Source organism: Mauremys mutica, chromosome 8, assembly GCF_020497125.1.
Source record: "Mauremys mutica isolate MM-2020 ecotype Southern chromosome 8, ASM2049712v1, whole genome shotgun sequence".
NCBI classification, from domain to species: domain Eukaryota; kingdom Metazoa; phylum Chordata; order Testudines; family Geoemydidae; genus Mauremys; species Mauremys mutica.
In genome coordinates, this window is record NC_059079.1 from 75859937 (window position 1) to 75883630 (window position 23694).

Here is a 23694-nt window from a genome sequence, read left to right on the forward strand (position 1 = left end):
GGATTCTCTGTAACTCGAAGTCATGAAACCATGATTTGAGGACTTCAGTAACTCAGTGTCTGTTATGGAGTGGGTGGGTGAGGTTCTGTGGCCTGCAATGTGCAGGAGGACAAACTAGATGATCACAATGGTCCCTTCTGGCTTTTAAAGTCTATGAGTCTATATGGCCTTTTTTTCCCCCAACACTTTCCATTATGAGGCTTTTTTTTCCTTCAGAGTTGATTATAATTTTGCCACACTTCAGCTGTTCACCCAGGCTAGGTGTCTGACTCAGCCTGACTCTTTATTTGGTTTTGGGTGGCTATTTTTTTTTTTTTTTAGTTTAAGCAAAAATGGTTCTGAGAACAAAGCTGGAGAAAATACTTTGTTTTCCCCACACTGAAAAACTCTTACATCCATTTTGTTGAAAAGCTTTAGCACCTCCATGCTTGAAATCTGGCAGTGGAAGGGGGCCTGCCCTGGGGTCAGGGATGTACCTTTTTGCTGTCCCAATGAAAACCCCACCCAAATCTGGCCAAGTTATAAGCCTCTGGAAATGGTGGTTTGCATACACTCAAGTAGAGGATTGTTGGAGTTTGGCAGCAAACTTCTCCAAAGATTCCATCTGGGCGGAGCATGCTGTATCCCTACACAGCTCCAGTGTGCTGACAGTCTGTGCATGCACCATCCCCGGCCAGCCCCTAAGCATGCTCCATCCAGGGTCTTCTCCTGCAATTCATTCTTCCAGTGGCCAAGGGCCACTGTGGTACCACACCCCAGACCTGAGACTGTCTTTCCACTGCTCTCATGCTTCCCCTGCTGTCTCCTAGACAGAGTGGATAAGGAGGAAGCAGCCTAGGGTGACCAGATGTCCCGATTTTATGAGGACAGTCCTGATATTTGGGGCTTTTTTTTATATGGGCTCCTATTACCCCCCCCCCCCACACACACACACACACTCCTGATTTTTCACACTTGCTATCTGGTCACTCTAAAGCAGCCAGACTCAACGGGGGAGAGGGGAGAAACAAGCAGGGGGCCAGGAGGGGATAGGAGCAGAGCAGGAGGGGGACAGACACTGAGGGAAACAGAAAGGGATAGGCTGATGTAAGGACATGGTAGGGGGTAGAGGCAGAAGGGGGTAGGTTAGGAGGGGAGCAGGACAGAAAAGTCTGAAAGCCTAGAGCACACTCCCCTCCAGAGCCTGGAACAGAATTCAGGATTCTTGAGTCTCAGCCTTCCTCTGCTGCCAGCAAATATTTGTGAAAGCCGCTTGCAGTGTGTGCGGCCCCCTCTAGTGGCTGGTCCACATAAACAATAACAGCCTTCTACTGCTGCCAGTTACTCTGTTTGCTCAAGCAGTAGAGGTCTGTGTGGTGGATCTAAAGGGTCCAACCCCGCTGATGATCCATGTGGGTGCCAATATGATGCTGCATGCTAGAACTTCTTTTGTCTCTTTGCGTGCTTTTTTAAAAACTTAGGGAATTGTACATGAAACCCCGTACATTAAAAGAACATTATTAAGATTGCAAAGCCAAGCACTCCAACGTTAGGAAATGCCAAATTTAAGGTTGCCCATGCAACCTTAATGTGTCCCCCTGGGGTTTATTCTTTATGATACAGTGTTTAGTCACATAGTGTTTTTTTCCCACAATTCAGTGCATAGTTTGGATGCTGCCCAGGGGATGAATCAGGGCTCCATTGTTAACAAGGCTGTTCTCTGTTTAGGACCCCTGCCTCATTTGTTGCAGAAGCTGGATAGTGAATGAAACAGTGGAACTGCAGGAAGAGAAGGCGGTGGGTGTCTCATAGTGAAGGCAGCTGAATGGTCCCCTGGGGAACTGGATTCTGTCCCTGCCTCTGCCACAAAGCTCCTATGTGATGCTGGGCAAGTCACTTACATCAAATGTTTCACAGGTGGCTACTAACTTGTGTTCCTCATTTTTTGGGTGCCTGGTTTGAGCTCTGGGGTCTGATTGGCAGAAGCGCTGAGTGCTCACAGCTGCAGATGGAGTTGATTGGAGCGGTGGTTGAAATTACAGTGCTAAGTATACTGGAAAATCAGGTCCTATCTGCTTCTCTAGTGCTCAGATACTTTAAAAAATCTGGCCCTCTGGGCCTCTATTTCCCATGTGTAAAATGGGGCTAAACCCTGCCACTTGGCTCACAGGGTTGCTGTGAAGATAAATGTTTGTGGAGTACTCAAATACTGCAGCGATGAGCACCACTGAAAAGCCCACAAGGAAACTAATAATTCGGTGTTCAGAGCAGGTTTGAATCATGGGTGGTAAAGAAGGCCTGGGGCCACACACTGAATTAGGATTATAAAAATTAAATCTTGAATAGCTACCCATCCCGTGAGCACTGTCCATCCTGGGCACTGCATGAGACTGGAGTCCTGTGCAAAGACGAGCATGTGACCATGTAATACACAGAGAGACAAGGTGGGTGAGAGAATATCTTTTACTGGATCAACTTAATACATAGGCAGCCGGGGGCCGAATAAAGGTTGCACGGGCAACTTTCATTCCGCATCTCCTAACACTGAACACTTGGCTTTGCAAGCTTGACATTCTTTTAACATAGCTTCCTGTGTGCAACATTTACCCACTTACTTACCTGGACATTTCTCCAAGACTCACAAGCCAGGTCCCTCTAGAGATAGATGCCCATCAACACAGTCCTAGCTCAGGAGCTATTGTTAATATTGTGCTTTGCACATCTATGTCCTTATTGCTTCTTCCATTGAGTGTGCACAGCAGGAGTTTGTGTTTGTGTGTGCAACACACATCCACACATACCCCTTGAGTCTTTCTAATTTTGTTCTCTCTCCTAGCATGTGTATGTTTATCAATCGCTTGTTCAATCTGTGTATCCAATTCACTAGCTAGTAACTGACTTGCACTCTTTAGCATCAGGTTCTAGTAACTGCACTGGTTAGCACATGCACAGAGCGCTGTGCAAATATTAACCAATTCATTGTCACAACACTCCAGGGAGGGAGTAAACCTCACCCCTGTGTGACAGAGGGGAAAACTGAAGCAAGGTGAGACGAAGCAACTGCCTATGGCGATGGAGCAATTTTGTTGGTGAGATGGGATCAGAACTCACAACTTCCTAATACACAGGTCTGTGTGCAGGTCACCCCACCTCATCATTGTCTTCCTTTGTTCTCGTGTGTGCATTAAACTTGTTAGCTCACTGAGGCACTCCCGGGAGAGCTGCTTCTCATTTTAATTAATATCCCAGTGGTGCATACTGGCATGGTGTTGGCTTTAGTGAAGAACAGAGAGCAAAGGAAGCTGTTTGCTTTCTCTGAACAATCATAAAAGATCAGTGTAGAGAGCCACTTCTAAACGAATACACCTTAAACCAAACTATGGGGCAGTTACGAGGAAATTTGGGTTATCAGAGAAAAGTTTCCACCCTTCATTAACATTTGCTTAATTATCCAAACCCTCGATTATCTGAAATCATTCAGTGCCTCTCCCCATGATATTCAGGTAATTGAGGCTGTAACTTTTTCCTTTACATACCTGCCAAGCCCTGAACTCAGGTTGTTGATGGACTCACTCACACGTACAGTAGGTCAGTGAACACAGCATACACCTGTAGATAGTAGTGATTAGAATTGCAGGGGGAAAACAGGATCTGAACTCAGGTCTTGGCCCATCAAAGTTCACCTTTTACACGCAATAGCCTTTCCTACTAGAGCCACTGTTTGCGTAGCGAAGAAAAATGTTCCACCTGTGCTGAACAGAGCATTTCACAAAACCCCTCCCCTATCATCTCATCTTGTCAACTGCTGTTCAGCTCAAAAGAGATGTGAGACATTCTGCGAACACCTTTAGAAATGGTTAGGCCAGAAGAGAGAGAGCAAGTTTAGATGCAGGACTGCTCCAGGAGAAAAAGAGGGAAAAGCTGCCAAAAAATCAGAGTAGGATGTTCAAACCATAGCAGTGGCTTTCACCTACCCTGAACTCTACAGCCATGTAGTGAATGTACAGTCAGCCTCAGCAAACTGCACTGGAGTCCTGGGCTGTCATCCCTACTGCTGAAACCTCTGGCAAGTCCCCTATACCTAGCCCATAGAACTGGAAGGGACCTTGAAAGGCCATTGAGTTGAGTCTAGTCCCCTGCCTTCACAGCAAAACCAAGTAGATTGAGACCTGACAGATTTTTGCCCCAGATCTCTAAATGGCCCCCTTAAGGATTGAACTCACAACCAGGGGTTTAGCAGGCCAATGCACAAACCACTGAGTTATCCCTCCAATAATGGCAGAGGCTAACTCCTCCCCCAGATGACTAACCTGCCAGCTAGACCCTGACAACTGCCTGGCTCCTCCCTTCTCACAGCCGGCTTGGCCACCCTCTAACTCCTAGCATGCTCCATAACCTCCCTGCTAGGCTCCAGAAGTTCCCAGCCTGGACTCTGCACTGCCCAGATGTTAAACACTCTCATATCACAGATGTCATCCACTTGGGATCTAGGTAGCAAACTACAGGCTAAGACTAGTGCATCAGGGAATTGCCGTTAGATTCCCTTAGTTGCATTATTACGTATCAGTGATGATCATGGGCAGCAGAAAAGGATCTGGGGGCTATGGTGGATCACAAATTGAATATGAGTCAACATGGTGATGCAGTCATCAAAAAGGCTAATGTAATTCTGAGATGTATTACCAGGAGTGTCGTATGTAAAACACAGGAGGTAATTGTTCCACTCTGCTCGGCACTGGTGAGGTCTCAGCTGAGGTGGTGTATCCAGTTCTGGGCGCCACACTTTGGGAAAGATGTGGGCAAGCTGGAGAGAGTCCAGGAGAGAAAAAGTGACAAAACGTTTAGTAAATCAGACCAGTGAGGGAAAGTTAAATACTGGGTATGTTTAGTCTTGAAAAAAGACGACCGAGAGGGCCCTGATAACAGGCTTCAGATATGCTACGGGCTGTTCTAAAGAGGACGGTGATCAGTGGTTCTCCATGTCCTCTGAAGGTAGGACAAGCAGTAATGGGCTTAATCTGCAGCAAGGGAGATTTAGGTTAGATATTAGAAAAAACTTCCTAACTCTCAGGGTAGTGAAGCCCTGGAACAGGCTTCCGAGGGAGGTTGTGGAATGCCCATCACTGGAGGTTAATAAGAACAGGTTGGACAAACACCTGTCAGGGATGGTCTAGGCTTACTTGGTCCTGCCTCAGTACAAAGGCTGGACTTGATGCCCTCTCAAGGTCCCTTCCAGCCCTACATTGCTGTGATTCTGTGACAATATGTGAATTGTTACCATAGGTGCTGGAACTAGGGTGCTGCTGCATCCCCTGGCGTGAAGTGGTTTCCATAATAGACAGGGTTTACACTTTGGTTCAATGGATCTCAGCACCCCCACTGTACAAATGGTTCCAGCCCCCTGGTTGTTACTGAGGGGAAGAAGGAGCTGGAGACTGGCTTCTCTCTGTGCGATGGTCCTGCCGTTTGATTTGGGCCCGTCTCTCTACTCTGAGCTCTTAAAGGAAAGTCAGGACATGAAAGCCGAATTCACCATGATGGAGAACAGGGCCAGGCCTCATAAATTAATATAAATAAGGTGAATGGGAGGGGTATTGGTTCTAAGATACAGATCCTTTTGCCACTGGGATACCAGCTCCTGGCCCACATTGCTAGTGACGGGAAGTTACTGCCTTGTGAAGGCAGCTTGGAAGGCTATGGTTAATTATTGGAATTGTGCAAAATTTCTCATTTCACTTGTCAGAAGGGTTCACCTATGTTGCTCTCTACCTCTTGAGCTTTGCTCTGAGTTCTGGGTTCAAATGAAGCTGGAATTCTGAGGCAAACTGCAGTTAAAGACACTGACTTTCACATTAAAGCTCTGTGAAGCTGTGAATTTCACAAAATTTCAATGGAAATCATAAATCAACATTGAGTCTCACAGACCGGGCCCCAGCGCCATTGGAATAGTCCCCCAGGTACTCACTCAGAGTGGGTGCGAAGTCAGCTGGTACAGATTTAGAATGGGTCAGACCTTTCTGCAAACAATGCTGAAGATTAGTATTTGTGGTGGACCATGTGCCCAGGTGAGTTTGGTGTGACTGCACATTTCTTGTGGATGTTTCTCGTGGTCTAGGAATGAGACAGTGGGTCTGATCCCAGTTCCTAAGAGGCTGCAATCCACTTCCCAAAAAGCTCCGCTATGATTGGCTGTACTCTCACTGGCAGTCTCAGCATAAAGCTTGGGGGTTAAATGGGCCATGGGAACTCACTCCCTCTCTCCTTCAGAGAGCAGGTCCCTCTAGATCTGGGCAGCACCAGGCACTGATTGGACAGGGTGCAAGAAATGTTGCACTTCTTCTGCGCCTGTTCTGGGGTTAGACAAAGGACTTTGCTCTCCCGGGCTGTCAATTCAGCAGCTTTCGCCAGCTGTGGGGGAAGAGAGGAAATTTGGTTTAAAAAGGGAAAGCTCATAGGTTTTCATCTCTGTTGGCTCCGGTGCTGTTGAGATCCTTGTTAAGAATTGGCTTCCCCGAGTTTAGCAGGCTGAGAAATGTGTTGAATAAATTACTTTTGACACTTACTCCTACATTTCCAGCCTTGCCCAGGACTTAGCCACGCGGCTCCCATTTAAGTCAATGCGAGTTATTAAGGTCAGTGGGAGTTGTGTGGCTAAATCCCGTCGCACGGCTTTGAAAACGTTGAGGGAAGAATTCTCCCCCTTAGCCACCGTCAGGATTCGTCTCACACCCGCATGACCTATTCTGTGGAGCCCCAGCTAGCTAGTTAAAAGATGGTTAGGCATGCCTTGCCGTGGCATCTGGGCATCTGACCAAATTTCAGAGACGCTCTCAGGCTAAAAATCATACATTTAAAAAAATCTGTACCTACATTATAAAAACAAGTGCCACCTTTTATTATTAAACGGGACAGACTTTTTTAAATCTAGGACTAGATCCTCAGCTGCTGTAAATGGGCATAGTTCCCTGCCTGAACCCTACGTTTCTTGTCTGTTTCAGCTGTTTCATTGCTTTGTACACTTCACTCACCATGGACTGTGAAAATAAACTAGTCAGTATCTCTTTTGTTTCTAGTCAATTTCACTTTGCCTCCTTTTGCCCTAGCACAGGGCAGACACTACAAGGGGATGTTTATATTAACAGCCCTTTTATTTGGGCTTTTAACAATTCCATCAAAACACTCCTCTGCTTTGTTCTCCTCTGCTCATTTTTCCCCAGCCTACATTTCGGGCTGTATTTGACCAGACATGTCCCTTTCAATATGACAGGCTGCAAGGAAGAAGGGATCAGTCTCTTTGACAGGAACTAAAGTCCTGTTTGAGCTGGATTACATGCTGGTGTTGTTTAACAAACACAAGCATGCGGGAACGAGGCGGCAATGCGGAGCCATCTTTGTGCAAACCTGCCCGGTTGCATTCTTCACTTTCCCTGTGTCCAGCTAAAGGGCTAAGCTTCATTTTTGTGCACACAGCTTAAAACGAATGGAGGGAGGGGGTTAAAAACACCCACCTTCGTGTGACATATAAACCGCGGTGATTTGTACTACAGAAGCCCCAGCGGGGTTCAGGGTCCCACTGTCCTAGATCCTGCCCAGGCACCTAGAGACAGCCCCCGTTCTGAAGGGCTCACAGCCTAGACAGACCAAAGGAAAACAAAGGTGAAGTGACTGGCACAAGGTCCTGCAGCAGGTCAGCGATAAGAATAGACTCTGCGTCTCCTGACTCCCAACCCAGTGCTCTGGCCACTTTACCCTGTTGCCACTCAGAAATGAGGGGAATTTGCAACTGGGACAGACTAGTGCCTTGTCTGGGACCCACTGAAATCCTTGGGAATTCTTCCAGTGTCGTCAATGGACATGGGATCAGGCCCTCAGATGGTACCTTCTCTTCGACAACGACTGATGTAAAGCTGCCTCATGGCCCCGATTACAGAACGGACCAGGCAGTTCCCTGTCACACCTCAGCAGCTTATGGCCAGTGGCAGGATGGCTCATAGCCTTTGTCATTTTGATCTTGGCTCGCAGAGCTGGGGACATGGTTCTATTTAGACCTCTCCCCTCCCCTGGAAGCCGATAAAACTCCAATTATGCAAGTCTATTCCTCTCAAAATAGCTTTCCGCGTGCACCTCGTACCTGCCTTCTGTCTCTTCCATCACTGGCTGCACCGTGGCTGCCTTCCCATGCCATGTATCTTCCCATTCCCCCAGTAGCTGCAGAGCAGTGGAATGGCCAGTTCGGCGTGTATGAGCATTGCGTGTGCATGTTCCTTTATCAAATAAGGTTTCACAGGTCCTACCGACAAAGTGAGATTCTCTACACCTCTGAGTGTCCAAGGGTTGCTTGTCGCCCTATCCCGCTGCTCTTTGTAATCCATTCTTTGCTGGTCCTCACTGTGATTTCCAGGCTGCAGGGATCAGCGAAGTGCACAGCCCGCGTGGGAGCCTCATCAGCCAATGCACAGCAAACCCTAGAACAAGAATATCCAAAAAGTGCGAAGCTGTCGTCTGGCGCAGTGTAATTGGACGCATCCCTTCGCGGTGTCTGATCAACACATTAGCAGGGGTGGCCAACCTGAGCCTGAGAAGGAGCCAGAATTTACCAATGAACATCGCCAAAGAGCCACAGTAATACATCAGCAGCCCCACATCCGCTACACCTCTCCAGCCCCCAGCGCCTCCCGCCCACTGGCAGCTCTGCCAATCAGCACCTCTCCTTCCCTCCCCACGCCCACCGCAATCAGCTGTTTTGCAGTGCACAGGAGGCTCTGGTGGGGAGGAGGGAGGAGCGAGGGCATGGCAGGCCCAGGGGAAGGGGCAGGGGCCTTGGGGGAAGGTATGGAGTGGTGGCAGGACCTGGGGCAGAGCAGGGGGTTGAGCAGTGAGCACCCCACAGCACATTGGAAAGTTGGCATCTGTAGCTCCAGCCTCAGAGTCAGCACCTATGCAAGGAGCCGCATATTAACCTCTGAAGAGCCGCATGCGGCTCAGGAGCCACAGGTTGGCCACCCCTGCATTATAGTCACAGCAACACTTCCTCTCTCCCACCCTGTGTCTGCCCTGTGTCTTGAGATAGGAAGATCTGTGGACAGGGACTGTGTCTCACTAGGGATTTGCAATAGCACCTGGCCCAATGAGGCCTTGATCTTGGCTAGGGCCTCTGGGTGCTACTGTAATAATTACAAATAACAAGGTTTTAACCAGGGCTTTGGAGTGGCGCCCAGAGCTGCTCCGGAGCAGTGGAGCTGCAGGTTTTTGCTGAGCTGGAGCACAGCTCCAAAGCCCTGGGTCATTGGCGGTAATTGTCCCAGTCTGCTTGGCACTGGTGAGGCCTCAGCTGGAGTACTGTGTCCAGTTCAGGGCACTGCACTTTAGGAGAGATGTCGACAAATTGGAGAGAGTCCAGGGAAGAGCAACAAAAATGATCAAAAGTTTAGAAAACCTGACCTGTGAGGGCAGTTTTAAACAAACGGGATTGATTAGCCTTGAGAAAAGAAGACTGAAGGGCGGGACCTGATAACAGTTAAGGGCTGTTAGAAAGAGGATGGTGATCAATGGTTTTCCATGTCCATTGAAGGTAGGACAAGAAGTAATGGGCTTGATCTGCAGCAGGGGAGATCTAGGTTAAATATTAGGAAAAACTTTCCAACTAGAAAGCGTAGTTAATCACTGGACCAGGCTGGACTAGGCTTCAGTTGTGGAATCCCCATCCCTGGAGGTTTTTAAGAACAGGTTGGACAAACACTTGCCAGGGCTGGCCTAGGTTCACTTGGTCCTGCCTCAGTGCAGGGGATGGGCTAGACAGCCTCTTGAGGTCCCTTCCAACCCTACATTTCTATGAAGCTATGACTTAATACAGTAACCATCACAATTGCCAGTTTCCTGATTTTTCTCCCTTCTCCACATTTGTATGTCCCCAAACTGCATTCTAAACTCTTTCTGTACCTTGCTCTTTATTTTCCCTAGGCTCTGTCCATTTAACCTAGTTACTGTTGCTATTACAGTAGCACCTAGAGACCCCAGTCAAGGATTCGGACTCCAGCACGTCAGGTGCTGTACAAAGACGTGGCAAGAGACGGTCTGTGCTCCACAGAGCTCACAGTCAAGGCCTTGCTGACATGATTTTAACCTACAGCACTTTTCAAACCGATGAAGTTAAACAGGTTCAATAATCCTTGTGGACGTTCCCATTTGGGTTCAAGGGAGGCTTCTTGGAATTTAACTTACACCAGTTCCTAACTGGCTTACATCAGATGGCAGTGAGCCTGGCTTAAACTGAAAGGCGAGCATCCACCCAGGGGGCCGCGCATTTAACTCAATGGGTTTGAAATCAGACCTTTCAGTAAATGGTACCACTCTGCATGTAGGTCAGGCCACAGTCCACTCCCCTCTCTTTTCTCTTAGATAAGCTGCATTTTCTCCTGCCGTCCCTGCATGATCCCTTAAGTCCCTTGTTCCTTTTCCTCCCCCTCTCGCTGCCTTTTTCCATGTCAGTGGTTTTGCTCCTTCCATTTGCATTGCTTGTCCGGGTTGCCTGTTTTCATCCCTTTGCCCTCTCTTCCTTTGTCTTGTCCTCTCTCTTTGTCCCTGTCCTAGTCTCGCTCCCTTCGCCTGTCCCACTGCTCATATTCCCTCCCTCTCTTCCCTGCTTCCTCCTTCGCTTCCGCCTGCTCTTTCCTTCTTTAAAACTCCCCCCAGTAGTCAATTTCCCCTCACCTATCATCTCATTTCCTCCCGGAGATCCTCCATAGCTCCCGCCCCGAGCTGTCCCCACATGCAGCTTTCCCTCGCCAAGTGCTTTATCCCAAGTCTTACCCCTGCAGCAGGGCTCCACGTTTACAGAGCACTAGCCAGACATGAGCTGATCCTCACACCAGCCCTGGGAGGTCGGCCCCTTGGTTCCGCTCACAGTCCCTTCTCTGCCCTAGGAAGCCTGGACGTAGCTCATCAACGGCCTGATCCTGCTACCTCTTTGCTCCCCCAAATAAGGGCTTGGCAGGATCTCTCCCTAGCGCAGCTTGTCCCTCATTCTCTGCCCCTGAAGAAGTTCCCAGAGGTAGAACTAATGCAGCCCAGCAGCTCAGCCCAGGGCAGGTGCAGGAAAGACTCCTCTGGGGCCACTCCAGCATGGGCAGGGAGGGGCACCCAATGGCAGGGTGTGCAGCCGGCCCCATGGCACGATTTTACCTGAGCATGGCAACAGTGGAGAGGTCTGGGGTCTGACTGATTGGCTGTGGCGCTCTCTGAAGCTCTTCCAGCCACCTAAGCTCTACCCACCATGAAGCTTCACTCACAGCTGAAACACCTGGACAGAAGAGACACAAATGTGATGCCAGTCAGGTTCCTCTCTGGCTTCAGTGTGCCTCTCCCTGGGCTGCTTCTCCTCCTGGCTGGCCCTAGTACTCCTGCTGGCCATAGGAGGCGCTGTGGTGCAGCGCATTCCTCTGCAGCCACGGAGCTGCCCCTCCCTAGCCACCTCCTTCACCAGTGCCTTCTCCCACTCCTGGTGGCCAAAGGCCTGCTCAAACAGAGGGGCTGTCATAGCGTGAATGGAAGGGCAACAGATTCAAGCTATTTTGAACAAGGGGCATCATTTACTATGGGCAAAGACCTTGGTTTGTCCCCTCCCAAACTTTTCATAGGTCTATAGGCCCCATTTCCCCCCCCCCCCACACACACACACACTGCTACTTTGCCGGCTGTAATCCCATGTAATGTTCTATATCCTGACACAACTCCTCCCCCGCCCCTCCCCTGGCCAGTTTTCTGCCCTGATGCCCATTTTGAACCAAGTGAGCTGCCGCAGGTCACTCGCACGCGCCCCCGAAGCCCAGTGTGGCGGATGCTAAAAGGCCAGCTAGCTTAATGCATACATGCGTGGGCCTGGCTGGCTCAACTTGTGACGCTCTCAAGTCTTTCACTTCCAGGTCACTCTTTGACCCCATCTTTGTTACCATCTGTCTGATGTTCAGGGGTGCAAGCGAAATGAGATGGTGGGTGTCAGTAGGGTTAGTGCATGGCGCTGGGACTCAGCAGACTGGGGTGCTTATCTCATCTCTGCTACTGACTTTCCACGTGACCTTGGGCAAGTCTCCTCTCCCTCCCAGCCATGGTCAGGCTTGTCTTTTGAGACTTCAAGCTCTTCACGGCAGGGAGTGTCACTCACTCTGTGTGGAGCCCTTACGTGTGACTGTAATACACTACTAATATTAAATCGAGGGCATAGGTACTCTCCTGCTACACTCCGGCTCCCTCTGAAGGAAAAGGGGACCAACTATAAAGGCCAAGGGATGTTTTCAGCAGGAAAAAGCTGTGGGGTTTGGTCAGAATGAACCTACTAACAATCCAGTCTATGTGTCACAATCAAGCCATGCTACATGCTGTAATCTTCACATCAGTAAATCAGACCAGGGTCAGGCGCCTGGGTCCCTGCCTCGAAAGGAAGCAGACCGCGCGTCCTTTGCTCGTGCATTCCAGCAGCCTTTTGTGCCAAGCAATTCTGCCTGCTTTTCTCCTCGGTGGGTCCCTGGCGTGGCTTTCCCTGGGCCAATCCCCCGGTCCCATGACTATGAGAGAGAGAGGCAGTGTCACAGCTCATTAATATACCTCTTGCAGTGCCCACCACTTCTGCGCGGCTCGTGCACACCTCGTTCGCCTTGCTGTGTCGCTCTGGTAAACAGGTCCCGGTAACATCCACGTATTGACCTGAATGCTTTTCTTGAGCACTGTGAGGGGGAGGAGAGGCGGATAAAAGCAGCTATTAAAATATATGTGCACCAGTGCATGGGGGGGGTGGGTGAAAAAGCACTCAGCCCCCATGGTCTCATGCCAGGGTGACTGCCTGGCCTGTGACCTGCTGACAAGGCGCTAGGCTGTGTTGCAAGGGAGCCAGCCACCTTGTCATTTTGTTTCCTTTGTATTAGCTCACCACGATTTTGCTCATCTCACTATGTGGCTGCCAGCTGCTGGGATAAAGTCATTATAATACTAATAGCCTCTTCTAGATGGGAAGGCTGGGCTAGTGGTTACAGCTCCAGGTTGGGACTCCAGAGAGTTGGCTTCAGTCTGCCTCTACCGCAGTCTCCGTGGGAACGTCTACACAACAAGCAGCGGCCAGCAGCCGCGAGTCTCAGGGCCGGGGTCAATGGACTCGGGCTCGCGCTACAGCACTAAAAATAGCTGTGCAGACATTGCGGCTCAGACTGGCGCTCGGGCTTTGAAACCTAGGGAGGGAGGCTTCAGAGCCTGAGCTGCAGCCCAAGCTGCAACATCTACATGGCCATATTCAGCACCGTCGCATGAGCCCTGCAAGGCCACATCTGTCAGCTAGACAGTCACGGCAGCAGCCTGTGTGACCCTGCGCAAGTCATGTAGATTTTCCATGTCTCAGTTTCTCATCTGTAAAATGGGCTGATGGTGCTCCCTTTGTCTGTTTAGACTGAAAGCTCTTCAGGGCATTGATTCTTACACACGCAGCATTGGGATTTGTTGTTTCTGAAGTGTCCCCAGCACCTTAGGGGACATAGGGTCTAAAGATAATTTGAGGGCACATGCTGAGGCCCTGCTGCAAGATACTGAGCACCCGAGCGCCTTGCACAGGCTGATCCCCAATGAGGGGAGGGAAATGACTGCTTCCCATAAGCTGTTGGTCTAATCAGGAATTTGAACTAGGTGTTTTTCTCCTGTGGTCTGTGCATTGCCATAGAGGATGCAGGAGTGGGCCCGGCTCTGGACTGTTCTGTTTGAGGTGTTCTGTGACTGTGGTGCCTGAAAAGATAAAAGTGAATGGATGAGGGGGGTCCGACTTTGTGATTGTCCCAGGGCATTGGTGGGGAAAGGGAATCTCACACCTCCCGCTGTGGGGGCCCTCTCTTGCAGACCTAGGGAGAGGACCTCTTCCAGGAGACGGTAGCAGAATGGGGCAAACATGGAGAGTAAGTATATTTGGAGGCAGCACAGTCCACTCTCACTCCCCCAGGATCAGTACAGCCAGTCAGGAAATAGGATTTTTCCTCATGAGAAATGTGAATGAAAACAACAACAACAAGTTATTGCCATAGAAAATTGCGTGAAACTTTTCAGGTTTTCACTGCAAAACTGAACCCCGATTGCTGGGTGACAATTTTCAGTTTTGCTGGCCAAAAATTGAAACATTTTAGATGAAAACCTGGAAAAAAATTAGTTGAAATGGCCATTTCAACAAAAAAGAGCCATTTTTCAATGGAAATGTCACAATTGGGCTTTTGGAGATTCTGGGCAAATGCCTTTGTTTTTCAGGTCTCCTAAATCAGAAGCCTCTTGCGTAGTTCTTTCTTCTTCTGGTAGAAAAATGTACAGCGCCTAGCACAGCAGGATCATGGTCCATGACTGGGATTCTTAGGTGCTAGCAGAATACAGACAATATAAATAATACCTGAAGTCTATCCAGGAGAACCAGCTACCCCCCTTCCCATGGAAAAAACTAGTTTTTTTGTACATTTCTAAAGCCAAAATAAAGTTGCAGGCTGCAGGCCCATAGCTGCAGAACTGGAAGACCTGTGGCCGTCATTGTCAAGGGCAAAAGAGACAAAGAGGAATGCTTGGTGGCCATCTTTGATGTGGACAACAGTCCCCCAGACATGTTATATTGGAAGGCCAACAGCTCATAGAATCTGTTGTGATAAAGATATGGGTTGAGATGGGCAACACAGTGCAGGGAATACCTTCCATTCGCTTTCATTGTGTGGCCAAATCCCCTTCACTGCTTTGGAAAGCTCCACCAAGAAAAGGAGAGATAGGGGGTTAGGCAGTAGCCTAGAACTTGGGAGACCTGGGTCAATTCCAGGGCCGGCTCCAGGGTTTTTGCTGCCCCAAGCGATGAGGGGAAAAAAAAAAAAAAGCCGTGATAGTAATCGGCGGCAGCTCAGCTGTGCCACTTTCTTCTTCAGCGGCAATTCGGCGGCAGGTCCTTCCCCCCCGAGAGGGACTGAGGGACCCGCCACCGAATTGCCGCCGGAGAGCCTGACGTGCTGCCCCTTCCCCTTGGCCGCCCCAAGCACCTGCTTGCTGAGCTGGTGCCTAGAGCTGGCCCTGGTCAATTCCCTGCCCTGTGCCTCCATTCCCCAGCTGTAAAATGGGGGCAAATAGCAATGCCCTACCGCACAGAGGGGCTGTGGGGATAAAGGCATTAAAGATTGTGAGGGGCTCAGATCCAATGGTGACGGAGCCATAGACGTACTGCTGATAGATAGAGCTCCAGAGAGTGAAAAGGCGCAGTAAGCAGGAGAAAAGTCTGAAATAAATCAATATAAATGTCAAGCAGAATATAATAATAACAAAAACCCACGTCCTTGGCTCATGGTAGCACTGACGCCAATGGAGCAATACTTATGGGCACTGGCTGACAAAGGAAAAAACAAGCAGCCTGGCATTTGTGCTACCTACGTTCCCAGCTTTTCATGTCCCCGAAAAAGGAGCAGAGTAATGGTGATGGCAGAAATGGACAAGCAGATTCAGAAATCTGGTGGGCCTGGAACTCTAAAAGGAGCCCTCACGCTTCTGCACACTCCATGGGTGAGGTGAATAATGCCCAGCAAAACACGGAGCCATGGGCCTTCGGACAACCATGATCTGCGGCTGAGCGAGGAGAGAAGCAGGTGAGACAAGAGACTCTTTAGCCCAGCTTTATCAACGAGTGCTCACGGGTGAGTTTGCTGATTTGGACAATGAGACCAAGATGCGAATAGCGCTGCATTGCTCAGCAACAAAGCTTCACACAGCTGCGCTGACCGTGGACAGACTTTTAGAGCTCATGCCGGCTATGGGTCACAGTTCCCGAGGGTGGAAAACAATATTGAACCATGATGGAGGCTAATGGAGCCGAGCCTCTGGTCCCAGCTGACCAGGTCTCAAGGAGTAAGCTTGAGTTTTGAAACACTGGCATACTGCCTGGCCCAGCTGGCAGAATCTGAACCCAAGTCAGGGAAAGGGAAAGCCACCCAATGTGGGCCCAGAATAGTGTGAGAATACCAAGTTGCTTAGACAGTGCCTAGTGAAGAAGATGATGTCAACAGCAGAAGAGGAAGCTCAACACATCTGTGTGAAAGCTGAAGTGGAAGAAAAAGAGAGCGCTCTGAACTCCTCCATTTGGGGAGGCTGGGCACGCCCAGACCGTGGCCCCCACCCCAAGGCCCATCCCTACTCGCCTCCTCCCCCCCGAATCCCCACCCATGCTCCAACCCTGCTTAGCCTCCTTCCGTGAGGCCCCTCAACTCACCCTTTTCCCCAAGGTCCCCCCCACCCCGCCACTGCTTGTGCCTCTTTCACACACACCCCCGGTCACTCACTGCTTGCATGCACCACTTTACCCCCTCCCCTGCCCCCCCACCTGCTGGCCAGCCAGCTGCTCACTACTCACACTGGCCTCTTCAGCCCCTCCCCCAGCCCCCCCAACTGCCACTCACCACTCACCTCTTGGGTCCCTCCCATGCGGGCAGAGCGGGCATGAGAAGAGGTGGAACGAGGGAGGGGTCTTGTGGGGAAGAGGACTAATGGGAGCAGGGCCTCAGGGCAGAGTGCAGGTGGGGCTACGTCCAGGGCACCCTTTCAGCGGCAGTGCACTCCAAAGGGGGCAGGATGGGGCTTAGCCTCCCCTGGTCTCTTACACCCACCGTCCATGCTCTGAAGGCCTACTGGGATAGGTGGGCATGAAAGAAGCAGGCAGCACCAGGAATGATGCTGTGGAGGGGACATGGAGAGACAATGTGGTGAAGGCAGAGGACACTGGGAGAAAGCAGAATCCAGACTTCCAGCCCTTATAGCCTGAACAGGACATGCTGGGGAAGGAACTCCAGGAGTTACGGGACAGAGCTGATGGCTCTTGAGAAGAGAAGAATAAAGGGAGTTCCATGCAGACTTAGGCCTTGTCTATACTGGGCCCTAGTGCGTTTTACAGAGTTGTAAATTGCAGAGCACACCAAAGTGTTGGGCACTTTCTGATCTGTGTGGACACTGCTGCTGCAAACTACATGGGGCAGTCAGCGTGCAACAACTGATGTGCTCTGCAATTCACACCCCTGCAGTCCACACTGCAGCACAGTGTAGGCAGCGCCTCAGGGCTAGACTCTCTTCTGCTGCAGGAATCAGCTTGGCTCAGGAGACAGCAGGGCTGGCTGGAGGATGGTTACCACCCCGATTCTCCGCCACAACCCCACTCCCAGAGCCGCTCAGAGCAGCTTCCAGGCTGCTCTATACCAAGCCCACTGGCTATGGACTGTAACACAAACCTGCCGTAGATTTTTAGAATGCTTTGCACTCCACCATCCACATCCCTTTCCCCTAACACGCTCCTCCCCCCTCAGTTTGCCCCCAGCAGAGGGGTATGGGAGCTGGCTTTACACCTGCTAGGAATTCCCCCTTGCTGGGGGAATTGCCAGGAGGGAACTCAGAGGAGGCTTCTGCAATGGTCTGGAAAATTCATCTATAGATTCCAAGGCCAAAAGTGCCCATGTGATCATCTAGTGTGACCACTTGTGTAACAGGCCAGAGAACCTGATCACCAGAGAGCGAGTTCAGATCCAGTGACAGCGTTAATAACACTGAAGGTTACAAAAATCTTGAGATGGATTTAAAAAAATCATGAGACTTTAAAAATAATAAATGAGGGGCTCTTTTCATTAGCCTCCTGGTTTCACACATCCAGGCTTTTCTCTGTAACCAGAAGGGGTAGAAGCATACTGCTTTTTTTTCATTAAAAGCTGAGAATGTCAGATAATCACCTTAAAAAAACAACAACCAACTATAATGAGCGTCATGCGAAACTTGCGAGAGCTGGCAACACTACAGTGGGAAACATAAGTAAAGGAAAAATAAAGCTGCTGCGGATTGAACTGTGGTTGTGCAGTATATTTTACCTCTCTTATTGGCCAGTAGTTCCTGCCATTTATTCTTAGTCTAGCAGCTCATCTGCGAGTATAATTCGATCTCCACAATTCAAACTTCAAGCCCTTTGGATGGGCCACATAAGTCACATGGTACCATTTATGGTTCCTGATTGGATGAGTGTAACTCTGAGACTCAGGTGTCTGGTGCAGATACTCGTGGCTGTGGATTTGAAAGTTGCTTCCCATGAATATTGTGCAGCAGTTGACGGTGTGAAGAACATGCCTGCCAGCAAATTCATTGGCTACAATATTCGTGGAGACTGAATGTGAAGGAGGTGTGAACACCATTGAAACCAATTCTATTTTATTTTATTCTATTCTGTTCTCAGCATCCACGGACCTGAGCGCCTTCCAATAGTGCATTAAGTGATGTGACTAACATCTGTTACATGTGGCTTGTTCTCTCTCCTCAGGAGGAGAAAGGCATGTGCAGTGGATGATTTTGCTTCAGTAGGGCTCTGTTTGGGGGATTTTTGATTTTTTTTTAAATGCCCACACTGCTGTCTCTGGATGTTAGAGAAGGTCGGGTCAGAGAAGTGCTACCCGGAGCAGAAGGTGGGTCAGTTTGCAATGGACCTTAGTTCCTATGGAAGCTCATTCGGCAGGCTGGGACCAGCCCTGAGAACGCTCTATCTAGTGCCTTAGGGTCTTTTAGATGCCCTGGGCCCAGGCCATGCAGGGTGCAAGTAGGGTTGCCAGCTGTCTGTTTCGACTGGAACGCCCGGTCGAAAAGGGACCCTGGCAGCTCCGGTCAGCACCGCTGCCCAGGCTGTTAAAAGTCCAGTCAGTGGCGCAGCGAGGCTAAGGCAGGCTCACTACCTGCCTTGGCTCCGCGCAGTTCTCAGAAGCAGCCTGCATGTCCCTCTGTCCCCTTGGCACAGGGGCGATCAGGGAAGCTCCGTGCGCTGCCCCCACCCCCAGCGTCGGCTCCTTAGCTCCCATTGGCTGGGAACCGTGGCCAATGGGAGCTGTGGGAGCAACACCTGCAGGCATGGGCAGCTTGCAGAGCCCTCTGGTCGCACCGTCGCCTAGTGACCAGACATGCTAGCCACTTCCAGGAGCAGCACGAAGCCAGGGCAGGCAGGGAGCCTGCCTTAGCCTCGCTGTGCCACCAACCAGGAGCCTCCTGAGGTAACCGCTGCCTGGCGAGAGCCCGCACCCCATACCCACTCCTACACCTCAACCCCCTTCCCCCGGTTGGAACCTCCTCCTGCACCCTAACTCCCTCCCAGATCCCACACCCCAACCCTCTACCCCTGCCCAGAGCCACCTCCTGCACCCAAACTCCCTGCCAGAGCCCACACCCCACACTCCCTCCTGCCACCCAACCCCCTACCCCGACCCTGAGTCCCTTCCCGCACTCCAAACCCCTTGGGCCCAGCCTGGAGCCTCCTCCTGTACCCCAAACCCCTCATCTCCAGCCCCATGCCAGAGCTTTCACCTCCAGCCAGAGCCCGCACCCCTTCCTGCATCCCAATCCCCTGCCCCAGCCTGGAGCCCACTCCTGAACTCCAAACCCCTTGGGCCCAGCCTGGAGCCTCCTCCTGCACCCCAAACCCCTCATCTCCAGCCCCATCCCAGAGCCTGCACCCCCAGCCGGAGCCCTCACCTCCTCCTGCACCCCAACCCCCTGAGCCAGCCTGGTGAAAATGAGAAAGCGAGTGAGGGTGGGGAGAGCGAGCAACTTAGGGAGGGGGGGCTGGAGTGAGTGGGTGGGGCCTCAGGAAGGGGCGTGGCAGTGGCAGGACAAGGGTGTTCGGGTTTGTACAATTAGAAAGTTGGCAACCCTAGGCCCAGGCCAAGAACTGAGGATTCATTTTCAAATGGGAATGACTATTTGCAGGGGCTGTCTTGCAGTATTTGCTCAGGTGCAATGAGAACGTCACTCACAAGAGCTCACATGCAGGCGGCTCCTCACTCCTTTGGGGGCAGGTGATGCTGCAGTGGGTTGGTGCACTCGCCTTTCATCTCTAGAGCCGTGTGCTCCCCTCCTGTCCCACAGGCGAATGACTGAGCTGGAGTCTCTCAGCCTGGCCCTTAACTGGTCATTTCGGCACATCGCTAAATTGTCACATGCTTTGGCCCAATTGCCAAGCTCTGCTCAGGAGACTTGCAGGACTGAACTAGCAGGAGGAGGCTGCAGGGCAAGACTGAGGTGCATCAGCAAAGCTGCCTGCAGAAACTCGTGACTGGAATAACGGGTGGCTGCGGGTCAAGACTCAAGAGCAGAAGCATGAAGCCCAGGAGAGGGGGAGCTGCAGGCCAGGGCAGGCTGTCAGAACAGTGTGGGGGCAGCTTGGGTGCCTCCTGCCTGCAGAATGCCTGGCTGAAGCCAGCACTGTTCTCTCTCTCTCTGTGCCATGAACACTAAATCCACTTGCAACATTTAAAGAAAAAAAACAAGTGTGTGATTCATGATGGCTAACGGCTCCAGCGCGTGGATGAACAGCAGCGGCAACAGGAGGCGGCCCTGGTTCCAGTATGAAGAGTAACCAGCCCCGACTGGTACCCGTTGGTGCTGCCGGCTCCCTTGTATAGCAGGCACTATATACAAGGATGGATCCAAACACAAAGTGAATGCCGGAGCTGCAGATTCTACCTCCCTCCTCTTAACACAGGACAGGGGCCTTGGCATTTTCCCCACAGCATCTAGGATTTAGTAGCTTCCTTATGCTGTCTCAGGCCGACCTATTTCTCACCAATCCTGACTGGTCTGGCCTGAAAGCATCTTGCCGCAGTGCTGAAACCAGCCTTGACGCAGCAGTGAAGCAGAAGCAATGATGCTTGCGATTCCCGCTCTAACCGGGAGCAGCCGTGGATTTGTGTAAACTTTCAGGAGAGCAAACGCTGGGCGGACACAGCGCCTCAGCCAATAGCCTGGATACCGTTCGGGTCTGGAGAGATAAAATGAACCCGTCCATCGCTTTGGTTAATGAACAGCAGCCAGAGCAGCAACCTTCCCAGCAGGTGGGAAGGTTCATTCAGAGCTGCATGGGAGGCGGAGTCAGGTGTGGGGCAAAGGGCTTGTCAATCTTCTGTGACCTCAGTCGCCTTGTCTTGGGAGATAGATCTCTTTGCGGTGCTTTGTCTGATGAGCCCCTCGCTTGCCATGCAGACTGAGCAACAGCCTTGCAACACACACACTCACACATGCACGTCCACACGTAGACACACACGCACATAGCTAGATCATGTTGCATCTTCCTACGCTCTGAAAGTAGCCCCTTCTCGTTCCGTGGGTGACACTCAATACCCTTTGCCTTCCTGTCTAATCCACTGCACACAAGGAATGTGCGATTCCCTTCACACCCGTCAGCAATTGCTGATGTAACCTTCCTGCATCCTCTCACACCCTGGACGCGCCGCTCTGTAGCATTTCATGCCAAATCCCAGCAAAGAGCTGAGCACAGAAACTCTGGTGGAGGGGAGGCTGAGGGCATGACATGCTGGTATCTGAAGACTAGAGCTAGAAATACTTCCTTCCAAGCTGCCTGTGGTGTTTGTTACATATCCAAGGGTCGTCTAAAGGGCAATCTTCTCCGGCTTGGTAATTACAGGCCAGCGCTAGTGGGTAAGGCGACTCCTTGATGCTACTAAAATCATAGAGGCCGTGGGGTGTTTGCACACCCAGCTGTTTGGAACACTCTGGTTGACCATCTCCACAGCATCGTGTTTTGGGCTCCTCACCATAACAGAAAGCGTTGATGACTTACAGAGGGTCACCTGTAGCCATCTGGCCCTAGGAGAGGGATTACAGGGACATCAGTGATGTGCCGGCAATATTTCCACAAGGACCTCCCACAAAAATGGTCCCCTTCACTGGTGATATGTCCCGTGGGTACCAGGGCTTCCTGCGCTGCAGGAGGAAGAGGAAGGAACTTGTGTTCCCTTTTAAACAGATGCTTTCTCATAACTAGACTGTGGCAGGATGCAGTATCACTGTGTGAACAAACCTGGACTAAGCTGCACCTTGATAGGGTCGGTTAGAGGAATTTGCAGCATCTGATGATGTAGGACTCTGCTCCACTTGTGTAGTTGGAAATGGGAGGTACGTGGGGTCAAGACTTTCTATTGGGAATCTGGGGAGATTGTCTCCTGAAAAATATTTTGCAAATACCTGCTGTGTGGTGCCATCTGGTCTGACAACAAAGGTGCTCTTCAGAGCTATTTTGAGGCACCCAGGAATAAGTCAGCATTGCAGTGGGTCCCTCCCAACCTACCTGTGATACCAAAAATGAGACGCCTCTCAGAGCAGAGCTTCACAATATGATCGTCCCTTTTCTTTCTTGAATACACAGATCAGCAGTGAAAGGGTGGCATCGGTGGGGTTCAGAGTTAACAATGCCTTGACATAAATAGGCACAGGGCACACTTACCTTAGTGCTGTTGGTTCAGGCTGTCTGCAAACTCAGGCACCAGCTAACTTCTGGATTTCATTGTGATGCTTTTCTTTGCAGTAACTGGATTTTTTTTAAAAGAAGAAAGCTCACATCTGGAGCACAAGATCTATGCTGATCTCCTGTATAACCCTGGCCAGAGAGCCCACCCAGCTCAATAACTTCTTGTGGAGCTGCACCGTCATTTATAGAAAGGCAGCAAGGCCTCCAGTTGGAGTTTAAAGACTTCAGGTGACGGAGTACGCTAGGTAAGCTGCCGTCAGAGAAGAGCAGTGACTTGCTGAACCAATACACAATGACCTGGTTTTAGCCTGGCTCCGGACAGGTAGTGACGCCATCAGAGGCAGAGAAATCACCCCCATCACTCTTTTCTTTAACCTAGTGGAATTTTACCAATACATTTCTGGGAGCCTCTCCACCCCAAGAGCCTCCCTCCTTCACATCACTCCTTTACATCCACGTTCTACCACCAAAGGGACAAAGGCACCTACTTGCTAACTGTCTCTAGGTTCTTGCTAGATGATGTAAAAGACAGGGCTGGGATATTTAACATGGGACAAGGGGAGGTGAAAAAGCCAATAATGGGCTGGAACTAGCAAGCTAGGAACAGTTTCCAGACACTGCGGGTATGTCTCTACGGCAATCCAAGGGTGGGCTCGCTGCTGGTGTAGAGATATACTCCTTGGAGCAATGAAGCAGTAGCAGCACGGGCCCTGGGTAATTACTTGGACGGCTAGCCCCCACTGAAGCCCATATTGCCAAAGTATCACTGCTCCACTACCAGAGCTGGCTAAATTAACACTATCACTGGCATGGCTAGGTGAGCTGCAATCTCACCCCCAGATTGCAGTGTTGATGGATCCTGAGGTTGAGTAGGCAGAGGAAGATTGTCTACAATGGGGGGGTTTGTATTGATGTAAACGTGCGTTGCACCAGCATGCCACATTTTATGTTGGCTTGGTGCACCTACACAAGAGATTTGCACTAGTGCAAAAGTCCCCACTGTAGACCAGCCCCAGGCACCAGCACTGGAGAAGCTCAGGAGAGCAGAGAAAGGGATCTGCTGGGTGCATTCATGCATTAGCATTAGTGCAGCTCCCCCATGAGCTCCTTTGCAGACCATCGATTCTAACACCACCTCTGGCTCTTGGTACCTCCCTGCCCAGCCAGCTGCAGAACTGAATTGGGCTGTGGCATGCACCCGTTCCACCAGAAATGTTGCTCGGTAGCATTTGAGCAACGCACCCAATGTCAGAAATGCCATCTGTGGCAGCTGCCTCCAGCCTAAGTGCTGGCAAGTGCTGCAAACCCCCACGGGACACGGGTAATGGCAACTGCCTCATTCCTCAGCGGCATCACTTCAGCAAGTTTGGCCAATGCACGCACAGGCTAGCGTTTGCAGC

General features: G+C 50.8%; 1 long non-coding RNA gene across 3 annotated transcripts in view; it reads left to right on the top strand.

Annotated features, from left to right (window-relative positions):
• The window catches only part of LOC123376718, a 34970-nt gene extending 12322 nt beyond the window's left edge, over nucleotides 1–22648 (top strand). The window contains exons 3-4 of one of the 3 annotated variants that reach the window (XR_006581910.1): nucleotides 1708–1776; nucleotides 22352–22648. This is a non-coding gene — a long non-coding RNA (uncharacterized LOC123376718). Of the gene's footprint in view, nucleotides 1–1707; nucleotides 1881–22351 lie in introns of those variants that run through there. The other 2 variants (XR_006581908.1, XR_006581909.1) reach the window with 2 other exon arrangements.
• The last annotated feature ends 1046 nt before the right edge of the window (nucleotides 22649–23694 follow it).